At 42.0% G+C, this 16,606-nt stretch overlaps 1 long non-coding RNA gene across 1 annotated transcript in view; it reads left to right on the top strand.

The window, feature by feature from the left end:
* LOC122455973 overlaps positions 1 to 16,606 on the top strand; it is a 40,029-nt gene that overhangs the window by 5,969 nt on the left and 17,454 nt on the right. Inside the window, exon 2 of the long non-coding RNA XR_006274527.1 lies at positions 15,021 to 15,147. This is a non-coding gene — a long non-coding RNA (uncharacterized LOC122455973). The remainder of the gene's footprint in view (positions 1 to 15,020; positions 15,148 to 16,606) is intronic.

The following is a 16,606-nucleotide window of genomic DNA, read 5'->3' as shown; positions in this document are numbered from 1 at the left end:
CCCCTGAGCCATTTCATGGGCATGGAATTTCATTTCATGGGCATGGAATTCCCTGGCCTTAAGGAGCATGTCACTCTATCTCCTTTCCACCCCCTTCCTCCTCCTACTTCTTATTCCCCTTAGCCAATCAGCTAGGTTGGGTTATCATGCAAGCATCTGCTATCTTCATCTATCTGAGGTGTCACTAAGGTCCACTTGCTTACCGTCTTTTTTGATGCAATCCATTTGTTCCTTCCTCATCTTTCCCCAGGTCTCTCTCCCACCACCCTCTCCTGCCATGCTATCGTCTCCAGGTTCTCTTAATTCATCCTCGGCATATTGTTTTCACCTCTTCCAAAAGGGCTGAACCTCCTCAGAAGGGCTATCGTGGTTGGGATGGAAGTGTATAAGGTTCATATCTGATGACTTTAAAAGCATCTGATAGCTCAGGGCAGATGGGGACCTTTAGACTGGGAGCACAGACTACTTGGGAGAAGAACACTTCTGATCACAGATTCCCATTAAATGCAGCCTGATGCTGGTCAGCAGAGACACCAGTACCTTCTGTTGGGAGTCCACTAGGCTATGGCAACAAGGCAGGAAGAGAGCGAGTAAATACTTAGTTTAACTGGGGAAAGGCTCTCTCACTCTGATATATGTCAGGAATGCCAACTGATATACTGTAGTTCTTACTGGTGCAAGGTGACTACTTCCCTCTTCCCCCTTCCTTTACTTAAAATTGCACTCACTGGTTCACATAATGAATGTAATACCCTTGCTAATAGGATTGAACCACAGTGCCTATCCTTTAACTTGGCACCAAAGCCTAGCGTGTATTTACTTTTAGCTGGCTATTTTAAAATGCTGTCTGCCTGGTTACTGTTCCAGTGTCTGCTCTCCCAATATTCTGAGTAGTAATCCTCAGAATTATCCTGGATCAGACATAAATGAAGAACTTGTGCAGAGGACTCAAATTTCGCTACTGGGGTTGTAACTCAGGCCAGGATTAAATGCCAGCATTTATAGCACCTCTATGGAAGTGAGCGTTCTGAACTCCAAGACTGATTGGATGTTCTCCTTAAAAATGTTAATGTTCAAGTATTGTGGGGATACAAACATTAGAAATCTCTCTGGGGAACAAGCCTAAAAGGTCACTATTTTGGGGAGGAGTAGCTAGAGAACAGTGAACGCCAAACATTTTCCTTTATGGGAGTGAGGGGAAGCAAAATCCTTTATTTGTCCTTTGCTTCCAACCATCCAACCTCCTGTGACCCATCATTTGTCCATTGCTCCTTGTGACACTGATGAGTTACCCCATTCGCTTTCTTTCCTAGCCTGATGTGAGATCTATAACAAGAGCAGCAGAGCTGAGGGATGTCTGAACAGATTGGCAGGCTCCTGTCTGTGCCCCTGCAGGAAGACAGTAGAGGGACACTCAGACTTTTGCCTTAGGATTCTCAGAGATAATGGCCCTCGGTCAGGAAGCCTTAGTATACTGCAACATAACAGAACTTAGGATAATGTCTTTTCTCTTTGCTTTTTCCACCCCCGATATGTTTTGTCACACTGCAGGAAACTGCAGGAAACTCTTCCTCCCAGCAAATTCTCTGGTATGTGTTCCCTAAACTGAAATCACTCAATAAAAACTGTAAGTGATCAAATTTACACCTCTGCCATCTGCTCCAAGAGTTCAGTCATTTCCTTGACCCAGTGTTTCAGCACAACAGATGTCTCTGCCACTATCCTTGACCTAATCATAGCACTTACGACCCACATGTTTCTTGGTCACAGACAAGCACGGGGCAAAAGTATCTTACAGGCCAACCACGATAGCTTGCGTTAGATTCACGAGAACAGTGTGTGAAATTCCTATTAGGTTCAGTTTCTTCTGACCTGATAGAGCCAGGATAGCTGAACTTCATAATCTGTCCGAATGCTTCTTCACTTCCGTGGCACAGGTAGTTCCTTGGTGGAAAGAACAGGGGGCAGAGATTGGGGAGGAGGGGAAGAGGGAGGATGTGCTCAGATTCTAAAATCAGATGACAGGCACAGGTGCTAGCTGTGGAATAGTGCTGCAATCCAATGGCATGCCCCACAGAAATCACAGGCTGGCCTCGTTCTCTAGCTGTTCTGAAACACAGATTGAGTGTCAGGAGTTATGACTGTGATGTAAAACTGTAAACCTGACCGCACACATTTATTAAAAATTCCATGTCACTTTCTGTAGAATCCAGGAGGCTATTAGTTCAGTGTCTTAGCCAAATTCCAATTTGGGTAATTGCATTTTACCTTCTTAATTACATTCCCTATCATTTATTATTGGGCATGTTAGTTTTCACTTACTTTTTCTCCGAACCCGAAACTGGCCTGAATTAGAACTCCTGATCCACATCCTTCTAAAATATGATTACATTTGGATCTGATCCATATCTATTGTTAATCCCATTTGCCAGACTTGGGGAACAACTGCCTGCTGTCACCGGTGAAAATAGCTACCATTAACCCCGGAGGCTGCATTTCTGTGGAAAGTTAAGTGATCCCTATTCACACAGGTCCAAGTATTTAAACAGTTGAGGCTTTCTGCTTGCACAAAATAATGCCATGTGCAAACTCTATTTTTTGTGTACCAATAGGGTAGCTGTAGATGCAAAGAATAATATTGAACCTGCAAGTGCACAAGTAGGTTTATAAATGGATGCATAGTGTATACAATATTTTTTACACGGACTTTCACCTTTCTTTCAAAAGTGTGTGCTGCACAGTTGCAAAGCACTTGTGAAAGTTCTGCTACTGAACTATTTTCCAGTGTTCTCACATGAGATATCACAAGCCAAGGCTCTGCTTGGGCTCCCACCGAAATAAATGGTAAAAGTCCCATTTGTCTCCATAGTTCAGGATCAGACCTTAAGCATGAGATGGCTAGATCATCGGGCTCAATGGCTAGTGATCAATGGCTCAATGTCTTGTTGGCAGCTGATATCAAGTGGAGTACCCCAGGGGTTGGTCCTGGGGATGGTTTTGTTCAACATCTTCATTAATGATCTGGATGATGGGGTGGATTGCACCCTCAGCAAGTTCGTGGATGACACTAAGCTGGGGTAAGATATGCTGGAGGGTAGGGATTGGGTCTAGAGTGACCTAGACAAATTGGAGGATTAGGCCAAAAGAAATCTGATGAGGTTCAATAAGGACAAGTACAGAATCCTGCACTTAGGACAGAAGACTCCCAGGCACTGCTACAGGCTGGGGACTGACTGGCTAAGTGGTAGTTCTGCAGAAAAGGACCTGGGAATTACAGTAGACAAGAAGCTGGATATGAGTCAGCAGCGTGCCCTTGTTGCCAAGAAAGCTAAAGGCATATTGGGCTGCATTAGTAAGATCATTGCTAGCAGATCAAGAAAATTATTATTCCCCTCTATTCAGCACTGTGAGGACACATCTGGAGTCTTGTGTCTAGTTTTGGGCCCCCCACTACAGAAAGAATGTGGACAAATTGGAGAGAGTCCAGCGGAGGGTAACAAAAATGATTAGGGGGCTGAGACACATGACTTATGAGGAGAGGCTGAGGGAACTAGGGTTATTTAGTCTGCAGAAGAGAAAAGTGTGTGTGTGGGGGGGGGGGATTTGATAGTAGCCTTCAACTACCCGAAGGGGGGTTCCAAAGAGGATGGAGCTCGGCTGTTCTCAGTGGTGTCAGATGACAGAACAAGGAGCAATGGCCTCAAGTTGCAGCGGGGGAGGTCTAGGTTGGATATTAGAAAAAAACTATTTCACTAGGAGGGTGGTGAAGCACTGGAATGGGTTCCCTAGGGAGGTGGTGAAATTTCCATCCTTGGACGTTTTTAAGGCCTGGCTTGACAAAGCCCTGGCTGGGATGATTTAGTTGGGGTTGGTTCTGGTTTGAGTAGGGGTTGGATTATATGACCTCCTGAGATCTCTTCAAACCCTAATTTTCTATGATTCTATGAGATGGGATAGATCAGCACTGGGATAATAGATTCATAAGAAACTCCCAAGTAACGCAAGAATGTGCTTTGATAGACACCATTCTTCCGTCTCGGACCTAATACCAAATCACCCCTTACTCTGCTAGGAGTGAGGCCTGAGGAAGTGCTATCTTTCTGATATAATAGAGGCATTGAACACTATGGTCATTTAAAAAAAAATCCCACAGCAGTTTTCTTTACAATTTACAGTTGACCCCAGTGTCCTGGCCAAGTTCCAGATCAGATCATTACATTCTTTTTATCTAAGTTTCCCATACAGTTTCCACTGGATACAGTATTTTCCGTTACTTCCTGTCTTAACCTTTTGGGTAGTCTTAGTGCATGCTGTTAAACAGATACCACATTTCCCTTCTCTTTCCAGTGCCAGCTACATTACAGTTGTGGGTGCAGTGATCCCTTTAATAGTTTGTATACCAGTGTGTTGTTAAAGCACTTCAGGTCATTTTGAGATGAAGGCACTATATAAATGGAAGTTCATATTAAATCAATAAATAATACTAGTGTTAGAAAAATAATTCCATGTTGTGTATGTGGCAACAAAGATGAAAATTAGCATTTCTAACAGAGACACTCTATTTCCTTCATGCTCTTGACATCTGAACAGACTATCAAAACGGATTCACGTAGAAAATTTTATGTCAGCAAAAAGGTTTTGGCATAGGAGAGACTTCCAGGTTTTAGAAGAGAAACTGCCCTTCTAGGAACTCATAGCTGTTGTGGCTACTATGTAAATCTCTTTATCCAGTCAATCAGACGTGAAATAAAATACACTGAATTGATGCTTGGATAGCATATAAATTCCAACTCATGTGAGGCCTAGTAAGCTATAATGCAGAAAAAGGATTTTTCATTCCCCATTTGTAAGACGATATCTGCTGGGCTCATGAAGTGAAAATATTTTAGGGGCCTGCGCCTTTATGGGGTAAATTGGCCCTATTGTGCAGCAGAACATTCACTGAAATAGTTAACATGGCTCATCTGATGACATTAGCTTTGTAAGTAATTTCCATGATGTCAAGGGCACACTGGAGATTAAAGGGGGATTAAGGCCTACTTGCACAGTCAAAGCATCAAAGTAAATTGACTTGACTTGGCAGGCTGCACCTAAAGTTGGCAAGTTTTCACTAACTAATCATATAAAGCCCAGGTTTGTGGTGTTAGTTAGACTGCACTTTCACAGAGGCCAGGAAACGTTAATCTTTCAAGGTGGGAGGTTTAAGGGGTTGGGAAAGAGGAGGGGAGACTGACAAGGAGAGTTTTGCAATGTCAGGGTGCCAAGAGGTGCTAAGTAAAATAATGACCCTATTTTACTAGGGAAGACAGCGTGTTTTAAGAGAAACCCGGTTGGATTTTTATCCAAAAGCTTTTTCCCCAGAAAAGTTTATTTTCCACCCCCTTTTCTGTCACAAAATGCAGTCTCCTCTTAAAAGATCAGACCTTGCACAGGAACTTCACTGAATAAAGATGAGTTTATATTTTAAAAAGGAAACAGCTGGATTGCAAAAGCAAGGGAGGTAGGCAGCTCTTGTTTCATTAGCTAAGGGAAACTCGGGCCCCAGAGGAGAACAAATGGGATAGCAGCCATGACAGAGAGAAAAAAAGGAAACAGAAGATCATAAAGAACTAATAATGAAAAATGGAAAGTGAGAAAGAGCCAAGAAAAACAAGCAATAAATAGATTAAAGAAGAAGAAGAAGAAGAAGAGAAAGAATAAATGCAAAGCAACAAAGTGGGGAAAGAACAGGACAGAGTATGCATTTTATTAAAACAAAAACTGATGATTCTGAAAACCATTAGGAACTCAATGGAAATTTTAAAGTGATAACCTTTTGTACTCAGACCTGGTTGCTGGATATCAGTTGTGTGCCTTGTTTCAATATAAAATTGTAGGAGGAATACTGCTTGTAATCTGACAGTGGTTTCTCTACTCCCCACCCCCAACTTGAAAGACACCGATAAGTTTAGATAAATAGCAGGGTCTAGGCCACTTCCAAACTGATGAATCACGGTTCTCTTAGAGTACCTTATAAAACTTCTATCCTATGATTGTTTAGAAGGATCCAATTAAATGTTTACCTATGCAGTAATTGGTGGATGCTGATTTGAATCTAGTGGGGGGGGCGTCCATCTGAACATTTTAAGATGGAGGAAGAATGGAGATCGAAGGGAGAGAGAGAGTTAGGAAGAAAAACAGATACTAGTCTGTCCTTCGTCTTGAAATCTGTTCATTATGATAAAAATATACAAACACAGCCAAGTCCTCACCATCCAAGAAGGAACAGATTTTTTTCAGCTGCCCTTCAATTAGATCCATAATAATCCTTTATATGGTTTACACATGACACCTCTACCGGCAGAAATGGTGCTATTCTTTTAATTTTTACTGTGCTCATTAGATTTTAATAGGAGCGGTTGTTAGATGGCGGGTAGGGTGGTGGTGGTGGGGAGAATGCACTTGGTGATGCATAGTGGAATGTACATTAATCTTGTTAATGACAACACAGTTAATGACTGGCAAAACATTACTTTTGAATTAACCTTTCTCTTGTGCAGGCTGTACTTGAGAAACGGAGCCAGGACACTGAAGATATAAGGAAAGTGCATGAAGACAGGGATACAGGATTTCCTATGATTTTATGTTGTTCTTAATTAGGAAGCATATTGGCAGCAAATGCTAACATGTGTTAGGATGTTTAGCTGTAGCCAAATAAGTGTTTTCTATTACAATGCTGAATTCCTTGCCTAGACGGAGTGCATGCTGTTCTGTTCATGTCTTACAAAATCCCTTTTATAAGTCATTTCGGTGGCCAATTTTCTGTTGGTTCATGCTCATTGAACATATGCACTGATATTCCATAAGGGTCGTCCTCCTCACTTGTAGGTCAGACAGAATAATTTTTTGAAAAAAGATTTAGAAAAAGGGTGGTAAGTGAGGAAGCCCTTCTGAAATGCTGCTGCATTCCCGCTGAACAATGGCCTGTAGTGAGCATGTTCAGTGTGAGCATGAGATAGGGAATGGATGTGACTGGCTTTCTGCATAACAAATCATTCATAAGGAATCATTAACCTGACAAAATTTGCCTCTTTTACTGTTGGTGAACAGTCTGCAAATAAATTGTCATTTTTTCAAATCTATTTGTTATTTCAAATGATTAGTTGAATAATTTTAGGTCTGGTCAGATGATTATTTGAAGGGCAGTTTGTTGCAAAGACTCACAATTGAAAACTCATACTATTTTGATTATACACATAGATCACATGTTTGTGTTTCTGGACTGGATTGGTGTAATCTTTTTTCTGGAACAAATACTTGCCATTATGAATTTAGGATTTTCCTTCTGCAAACAGTGTGCCACATTTGCTTTAAAATCACTATTTCTGGTGAGTGTTCTTGGCAGCAAATTCATTTGATGAAAACATGGAAAGTGAATTTGTAACACCTGTGGATACAGTCGCTCAGAGAATTTTTAATTAATATTCCCAGACTTTTTTCTAGTAGATTTTGACCAGCATAGTTTCTTGATTCATTTTGAAAGGGGAAAAGAGAGAGAGAAAGAAATCCTAATTTTAAAATGGAATTAAAGCACTAGGACAGCCACTTCTCTTCCCGTGCAGAACCCCACACAATTTATGGTAATTATAGGATATGTGCGTATGTGCACAGAAATCTTCATTTAACCACAGGTTATTGGGCTAGATGCAGGAATCACTCGCTGAGATCCTCTGGCCTTTATTACGAGGTCAAACTAGATAATCATAATGGTCCACTTTGGTTGGACCTAACATCTATTCATCAGTGTTTGGGTTCAGGTTTATTTCCAGTTTTCTCCCTATTTTGATTCCCCCCAGCCGCATTTTCTTCTGGGACCTCATTTCTAGCCACTTTCCTCCCTCTTCTCCAACGTTATGAGCCACCCTGAGATTCTTGCCTCCAGTCCCAATTTCTTGGCATTCCCACTTCCTAAAATCTACAGGGAATCTCATCTCAAACAGCATTCCAACAGCTCTGTGCTCAACCCCGATATGACTGTTCAGGCCTAGCAGATGCTGAAGCTGCCTGCTGTTCATTGTCATTATTAGTATTAAAATTGCAAATAAAGGCTCCAACCAAGATCCAGTGTTAGTTTGTACACAGAGTAAGAGATAGCGCCTGTGCTGCAGATCTTACAATCTACGTAGACAAAACAAACCAAGGGAGTATTTCAGAGTAGCAGCCGTTTTAGTCTGTATTCGCAAAAAGGAAAGGAGTACTTGTGGCTTCTTAGAGACTAACACATTTATTTAAGCATAAGCTTTCGTGAGCTACAGCTCACTTCATCGGATGCATTATTATTCCCATTTTACAAATGGGGAATAGAAATCACACAGAAAGTATGTACCAGAGCTAGGAATTGAACACAGTTTTTTTGAGTTGTCATCTAGTGCATTAGCTTCCTTCCAGGTCCTTCACTTGTTCTGAGCAGAGTCTGATAACATGGTGTTCAATAAGGCAGCAGGTCTACACAAGCAATCCTACTGTTAATACCAGCTACGGAGCTGCACAAATGGGGCTTGGATTCTACACACTGAATATGAACCCAACATTGTAAAAATCGCCCTGCCATCCTATACTTCAAGCCATTGTGAAGTCATCTCCACGGAAATGATCATGAGGGATAGAGGAAGGTCTGCCTCATGTTTCCCCTTTTCTTCTCCTTGCCCACATATAGCTATTTAACGAGGATGGTTGCATCTACTTTTGCTTCATGATTTAGATCAGGTGCCACTATTAATAAAATAATCATTCCCAATAACACATTAAGCCACCAAACCAGGTAAAAAGAAAAGGAGTACTTGTGGCACCTTAGAGACTAACAAATTTATTAGAGCATAAGCTTTCGTGAGCTACAGCTCACTTCATCGGATGCATTTGGTGGAAAAAACAGAGGAGAGATTTATATACACACACACACAGAGAACATGAAACAATGGGTTTATCATACATACTGTAAGGAGAGTGATCACTTAAGATAAGCCATCACCAGCAGCAGGGGGGGGAAAGGAGGAAAACCTTTCATGGTGACAAGCAAGGTAGGCTAATTCCAGCAGTTAACAAGAATATCAGAGGAACAGTGGGGGGTGGGGTGGGAGGGAGAAATACCAGGGGGAAATAGTTTTACTTTGTGTAATGACTCATCCATTCCCAGTCTCTATTCAAGCCTAAATTAATTGTATCCAGTTTGCAAATTAATTCCAATTCAGCAGTCTCTCGTTGGAGTCTGTTTTTGAAGCTTTTTTGTTGAAGTATAGCCACTCTAAGATCTGTGATCGAGTGACCAGAGAGATTGAAGTGTTCTCCAACTGGTTTTTGAATGTTATAATTCTTGACGTCTGATTTATGTCCATTCATTCTTTTACGTAGACCCACAGAGACCTTCCTGCCAACACTACAAAAAGAAGGATTCTGGGTGGACTCCTCCTGAAGGTCGAAACAGCAGCCTGGATTTCTACATAGACTGCTTCCGCCGACGTGCACGAGCTGAAATTGTGGAAAAGCAGCATCGCTTACCCCATAACCTCAGCCATGCAGAACACAGTGCCATCCACAGCCTCAGAAACAACTCTGACATCATAATCAAAAAGGCTGACAAAGGAGGTGCTGTCGTCATCATGAATAGGTCGGAGTATGAACAAGAGGCTACTAGGCAGCTCTCCAACACCACTTTCTACAAGCCATTACCCTCTGATCCCACTGAGAGTTACCAAAAGAAACTACAGCATTTGCTCAAGAAACTCCCTGAAAAAGCACAAGAACAAATCCGCACAGACACACCCCTGGAGCCCCGACCTGGGGTATTCTATCTGCTACCCAAGATCCATAAACCTGGAAATCCTGGACGCCCCATCATCTCAGGCATTGGCACCCTGACAGCAGGATTGTCTGGCTATGTAGACTCCCTCCTCAGGCCCTTCGTTACCAGCACTCCCAGCTATCTTCGAGACACCACCGATTTCCTGAGGAAACTACAGTCCATTGGTGATCTTCCTAAAAACACCATCCTAGCCACTATGGATGTAGAAGCCCTCTACACCAACATTCCACACAAAGATGGACTACGAGCCGTCAGGAACAGTATCCCCGATACTGTCACGGCTAACCTGGTGGCTGAACTTTGTGACTTTGTCCTGACCCATAACTATTTCACATTTGGTGACAATGTATACCTTCAAATCAGCGGCACTGCGATGGGTACCCGCATGGCCCCACAGTATGCCAACATTTTTATGGCTGACTTAGAACAACGCTTCCTCAGCTCTCGTCCCCTAATGCCCCTACTCTACTTGCGCTACATTGATGACATCTTCATCATCTGGACCCATGGAAAAGAAGCTCTTGAGGAATTCCACCATGATTTCAACAATTTCCATCCCACCATCAACCTGGACCAGTCCACACAAGAGATCCACTTCCTGGACACTACGGTGCTAATAAGCGATGGTCACATAACCACCACCCTATATCGGAAACCTACTGACCGCTATTCCTACCTACATGCCTCTAGCTTTCATCCAGATCATACCACTCGATCCATTGTCTACAGCCAAGCGCTACGATATAACCGCATTTGCTCCAACCCCTCAGACAGAGACAAACACCTACAAGATCTCTATCATGCATTCCTACAACTACAATACCCACCTGCTGAAGTGAAGAAACAGATTGACAGAGCCAGAAGAGTACCCAGAAGTCACCTACTACAGGACAGGCCCAACAAAGAAAACAACAGAACGCCACTAGCCATCACCTTCAGCCCCCAACTAAAACCTCTCCAACGCATCATCAAGGATCTACAACCTATCCTGAAGGACGAGCCATCACTCTCACAGATCTTGGGAGACAGACCAGTCCTTGCTTACAGACAGCCCCCCAATCTGAAGCAAATACTCACCAGCAACCACACACCACACAACAGAACCACTAACCCAGGAACCTATCCTTGCAACAAAGCCCGTTGCCAACTCTGTCCACATATCTATTCAGGGGATACCATCATAGGGCCTAATCACATCAGCCACACTATCAGAGGCTCCTTCACCTGCGCATCTACCAATGTGATATATGCCATCATGTGCCAGCAATGCCCCTCTGCCATGTACATTGGCCAAACTGGACAGTCTCTACGTAAAAGAATGAATGGACATAAATCAGACGTCAAGAATTATAACATTCAAAAACCAGTTGGAGAACACTTCAATCTCTCTGGTCACTCGATCACAGATCTTAGAGTGGCTATACTTCAACAAAAAAGCTTCAAAAACAGACTCCAACGAGAGACTGCTGAATTGGAATTAATTTGCAAACTGGATACAATTAACTTAGGCTTGAATAGAGACTGGGAATGGATGAGTCATTACACAAAGTAAAACTATTTCCCCCTGGTATTTCTCCCTCCCACCCCACCCCCCACTGTTCCTCTGATATTCTTGTTAACTGCTGGAATTAGCCTACCTTGCTTGTCACCATGAAAGGTTTTCCTCCTTTCCCCCCCCTGCTGCTGGTGATGGCTTATCTTAAGTGATCACTCTCCTTACAGTATGTATGATAAACCCATTGTTTCATGTTCTCTGTGTGTGTGTATATAAATCTCTCCTCTGTTTTTTCCACCAAATGCATCCGATGAAGTGAGCTGTAGCTCACGAAAGCTTATGCTCTAATAAATTTGTTAGTCTCTAAGGTGCCACCGGTACTCCTTTTCTTTTTGCGAATACAGACTAACACGGCTGCTACTCTCAAACCAGGTAGAATTTAGTCGTTTCAGCTGCGTTTTCAGTGTTGGGGTTTGCTTGAACCTTTAAACTCAAAGCAAAGCTCTGGAGGTGTGGAACAGAGCCACCATATTTTGAAACAAGTCTTTTAGTCATTTACAAAGCTAGCCATATCACATACTTCTGGCTCAGAATTCTTCTGACTCGTAGGGTCACATCCCTAGAGTGGAAGCCGAAGGTGGAGGCTGTGTTTATGTTCTGCAGATATGTCTGTCTTTGTGATCAACAACAGAACCCGATTTCAGATTTCACTCGGCTCGCCCACCACTAGTTCCAATCCCTGTATCTTACGTGCCTAGACTGTGTGTAAATTTCATACGTTAGGTTGACAAAGATCACTTCCTTCAAGGGAAAAAAACTTAAAGTAGTTTTGCACAGCTATTTAAGGCTTTGGTTTCATCTACCATATTATGAACAGTTCAAGATTTTTATCCACGGAACAGGTACGTTACAGTCAGCGATAATGCAACCTGTCAACGTGCTTCCACCATGTTTTGGAGGGGATGATGCTAGGGTTTAGCTAGTCTTTATGCCCATTGAATTCTTAACCTTCCTTGAGACCACAGAGAAACTGAGGATGATGTCTCCCATAACTCCTTTGAATGGAGCCACCTCTTTTTTTGCTGGAGAGGGAAGGTTGATTTGAGAGCTCAAAAGCCTCCCTTGCCTCATATAGCTAGAACATACAAAAGACCACAAGCGACCCGGGCCTGCCCATAGTGGGGGTGGGAGGAGTGAGGGCAGTGGCTTCAGCAGTGTTACTGAGCATGCTCAGTACTTCTGATCACGCTCAATACAAGCCAAGCAAATCGGGGGGGGGGAGGGTGGCCAACCCTTCCTGCCCCCGCATGCTTCCCCTCTGAAAAATACAATGCACAATTGATCTAAAAAGAATGGACCAAAGAAGAGTAACGGTTGTTGTGTTTTGCTGCAAATACTTCTTGCCTTATTAAAATATCAGTTTATAGTCACCAGTCAGAGAGAAGAAAACAGACGGGGTCCAGTATTTAATTACTTGTGAGTGTGATTTGGTATCAGAAAAATTAGGGAGAGGTGAGCCATTTCTCATACAGTAAAAACAGACTGTTCCCCACCCATAACCATTAAAAAGACTCAGATCAGTTAGTTAAGGAGGCCCTGGATACAGATGGTTCACAGTTGCTCATGGTCACCAGTGCTTTTCTGACTTCCTGATCCCCTATCACCTCAGTTCCTCTGGTCTCCATTTACTGTTCTGTCCCCTGGCTCACTTCTATCCATAAATCCAGCTACTCTGTACTGGGATGTAAAATCACCAGTTTGAAATCTTGTTTGAATTGAAGATGCCCAGGCAATGCTGCAGAGCACTCAAAACTTGGAAACAGAGGCTCCAAAGTCAGCTGTACTGCACAACATAAATTCAAAAGTCAGGTGGGGGGTCAAAGTGTGATTACGTAGAGCAAGCATGGATTCATGGTAGATCCTTGGATTCAGCCTGGCATTCAGGAGGGCTGGAATGCAGAGCAAGGAACTGTCACTTTGTGGTGGACTGGACTGAGCTGCTCTGGTGGAAGGAAGGTCAAGAGACAGTGTATTGGGGTACTTAAGATAAGTTTGTGGTTCCCTGACATGACTTGAGCCCCATTTCTTGTTCCACCTCTGAGATGAGATGGCAGAGGAGCTGGAGTTGACTCATGGAAGCTGGAGAAGCAGGGCAGTTGGAAGAATTTCTAAAGATTGGCCAGGCAAAGAAAGAGTCACGTGGGCCCGGATGATGTGGGAGTTGAGTTGTGTTGAGTAGCTCTGGTGTGTGGGAGGTTGGGACCTTCACATCTGTAGTTATGATTCAGTGAAGCATTCAGACTATAGAGCACTTGTTCAAGCCTAACCCCTTTCTAGGATTGCCCATTACCCGGGAGGAAAAAATGTCATTCTTTCCACCAAAAGATAAAAACAAAATAGTGAACTAAAGTTCTAAATGATAGGACTGTTAACATAATATCTTTTGTCTAGAATGAACTATAAAACACAGATATAGACAATGGAGAAACCCCTGTAAATGTATAATGGATATCCATATATTTTTTTTGTTTTACAGTTTTCCACTCTATAACGCAATCCTTCATAAAAATGATATTTTAACGAAAAGTTTGGCAAAAGAAACAATTGGTAGTTAACGGAAGGATGGGATTACAGTACCGTGCTTTTGCTGTGAACAGTGAAATAGAAAACGAAAAACATTCAGGGCATTATATGAAGCCCAGCAGTCATGCTCCATATGGTTTGAAGAGTTGAGCAATGCTTGATAAAGATTTTACAACTTCATTTGCTTAACATTTGTATGATTGCTTTGATCTAGCCCTCCCAGCCCATTCCTGGACTGAAAAACACGAGGCATTTAAAACAAAGAAATCTGTTTTTATTAATGGAGCATTTTATATCTATTTTAATCTTGTGTGTTGTTGGTGTTTTAATATGCAGTTTGTTACCATCAAGCCTTTTCAAAGATTACCTTGTGGTTAAGGCAGTGGATTGGAACTAGTGACATCTGATTGCCAACTCTGCCACAGACGTCCTACATAATCTTAGGCAAGTAATTTAATCTCTTTGTGACTCTATTCCCCACCTGTAAAATGGAGATGTTAGCACTTCCCTATCTCACAGGGGCATTTTGAGCATAGATACAATAAAGATTGTGTCATGCTCAGATATGATAGTGATGAGAGCTAAGTAAAGACCTAAGGTGGATAGATGGGGACCATATACATAGGTAGATAGGAAAGTACGGTAGAATACTCCTGGAACAATGTGGAGTATAAATAAAATGTATTCTCAGTCCATTAATACTATATGTTTAATAACTGTTTTGTGTTAAAAAAGCATAACACATATGTAACACAGTCTTCAAAGCACTTTACAAACATTAAGTAATGTTTATGGCACCCTTGTGAGGTGAGTGGTGTTGTTGCCATGTCAGAGACAAGGTAATGGAGGCTCAAAGCAGTAAAGTGAATTTCCTGAGGAAACAGATGTCACTGCTGGGTTTGGAACACAGAATTTCCTGGCTCCCAAACCTGTGCTCAGACCGTTAGATCATGCCCTTCTTTTTAGTTTTAATCAACCCTTTCAAATACACACACACACGCATAAAACCCTCATTAAACAATTAAGCAATAATTATAATCAGACTGATTGTTCTGCAATAATCATGTCTCATCAATACTCCTCTAACTAAACCATACTGCTTAGTTGTTTCCCTACAGAAAAAGAAGTTCATATTCTCCCTCAAATACATGTGCACAGTTTGCATACATTGTCATCATATAACCACTGGATTATGGAGGAAAGAGGGAGTGCAGTCTAGTGATTGGGACAGGTGAGTAGGAGTCAACAGTTGTGGAGTCTGTTCTTGGCTCTGCCACTGAATTTTTTGTGACCTTGGGCAACTCATTTAGCTCTCTCAGTTTGTAACACAACCTGGGATTAGGGACCCAATGTGCTAGGTGATGTGCACACATATAATGAAAACATGGGCTCTCTCCCAAAGATATTACAATCTAAATAAGGACATGCTAGTGATCTATTATAATATTAAAGGTAGTGAATATTAAAGTTGAAGTCTGTAGAGAATTTGAGACCAGCAGACAGTGGGTTAGGTAAGTGACAAGCAGCAAAGCTGAGACTTAGCGCTAAACTTTTTCCAAAGTTTGTGTTTGGATTACTGATTTTTGTTCATGTTCATCTGTAAGTAGTAATTGTTGTTGTTTATTACAGGAATTGACATGCTTTCTAATACAAACACTCCTGAAAACACTTTTTCATTCCATTTGGAAGACTCCATAGCAGAAAAGCATTCTTTTCACCCCTTTTCTGCTATTTGTGGGAGCAAGCCCCCACATGCGGAACTCACATTTGTCAGTATTGCAAATGGCATGTTCCATATTAGGTGGATAGAGTATCACTGGAGGTATGTTTTGTCTCATGGACTCAGTACACTGGAGAACACTCAGCTGGTTAATATTTCATTTGGATTCTTTTTTTTTTCCAGCCATCTAGGTAAACTCATATACATCTAGTCTGGTTTTAGGAGGTGATTGCCTTGCTGTGGATTAAGGATCCATTTCTGAGTCACTACTTAGGCACTTCAGAGGAATAGATTTCAGACCTGAAAGAATGCATTGTAAACAGAATAATGTGCTTTCAAAATTAGCTCACGTACCAAATTGTGTATTTACTTAATACTCCTTAATGGCTTTTGAAGAAGCCATTAGGGTTTGTTGCGTAAATGGCAGATATACCAAAATATGTATTTAACCTAGATAGGGCAATTTCCCCTTGCTGATTTCCCCTCCTTCTTACAAAGTTTTATCTTTGTCACCTTTTTAAAGTCTATGTTTCTGAAAGGTTTTCCCACCCCAAAATAAAATTGTTTTGGATGGTGCGAGGCCTCATTAGTTCTAATAAAGTGTGGTCAACTATAATTAGTAAATGGGCTAAACTTGTTTTCAGTTAGCCCAACAGATGTGACTTTTCAGATCTGGATCTGGGTATGAGATGAATTTTCCCTTTATATTCCTTAGAATATCAGTGCTTTTGCAACAGAAGTAAACCACAGATAAGTGAGTTCAATCCCCGCTCAGGGAGCTGGAATTGGCTTCCTAATTTAGACCTGGCCATGAGGTAGCTTTAATTTCTGCCGCTGGCTTAGGGTCCTCAATGAAGCCTACACTGTGAAGGATTGGCATAGCAGAGTATTGCCATGCCTGCTCCTCCCCAGCCCTTAAATGGTGAAGTGGGGGTCAGAGACACAATCTGCATTGCTGATATATCATCAG

The sequence above is a fragment of the Dermochelys coriacea genome, chromosome 10 (assembly GCF_009764565.3).
Source record: "Dermochelys coriacea isolate rDerCor1 chromosome 10, rDerCor1.pri.v4, whole genome shotgun sequence".
NCBI lineage: Eukaryota > Metazoa > Chordata > Testudines > Dermochelyidae > Dermochelys > Dermochelys coriacea.
This window is presented reverse-complemented; position numbering and strand designations above follow the sequence as displayed.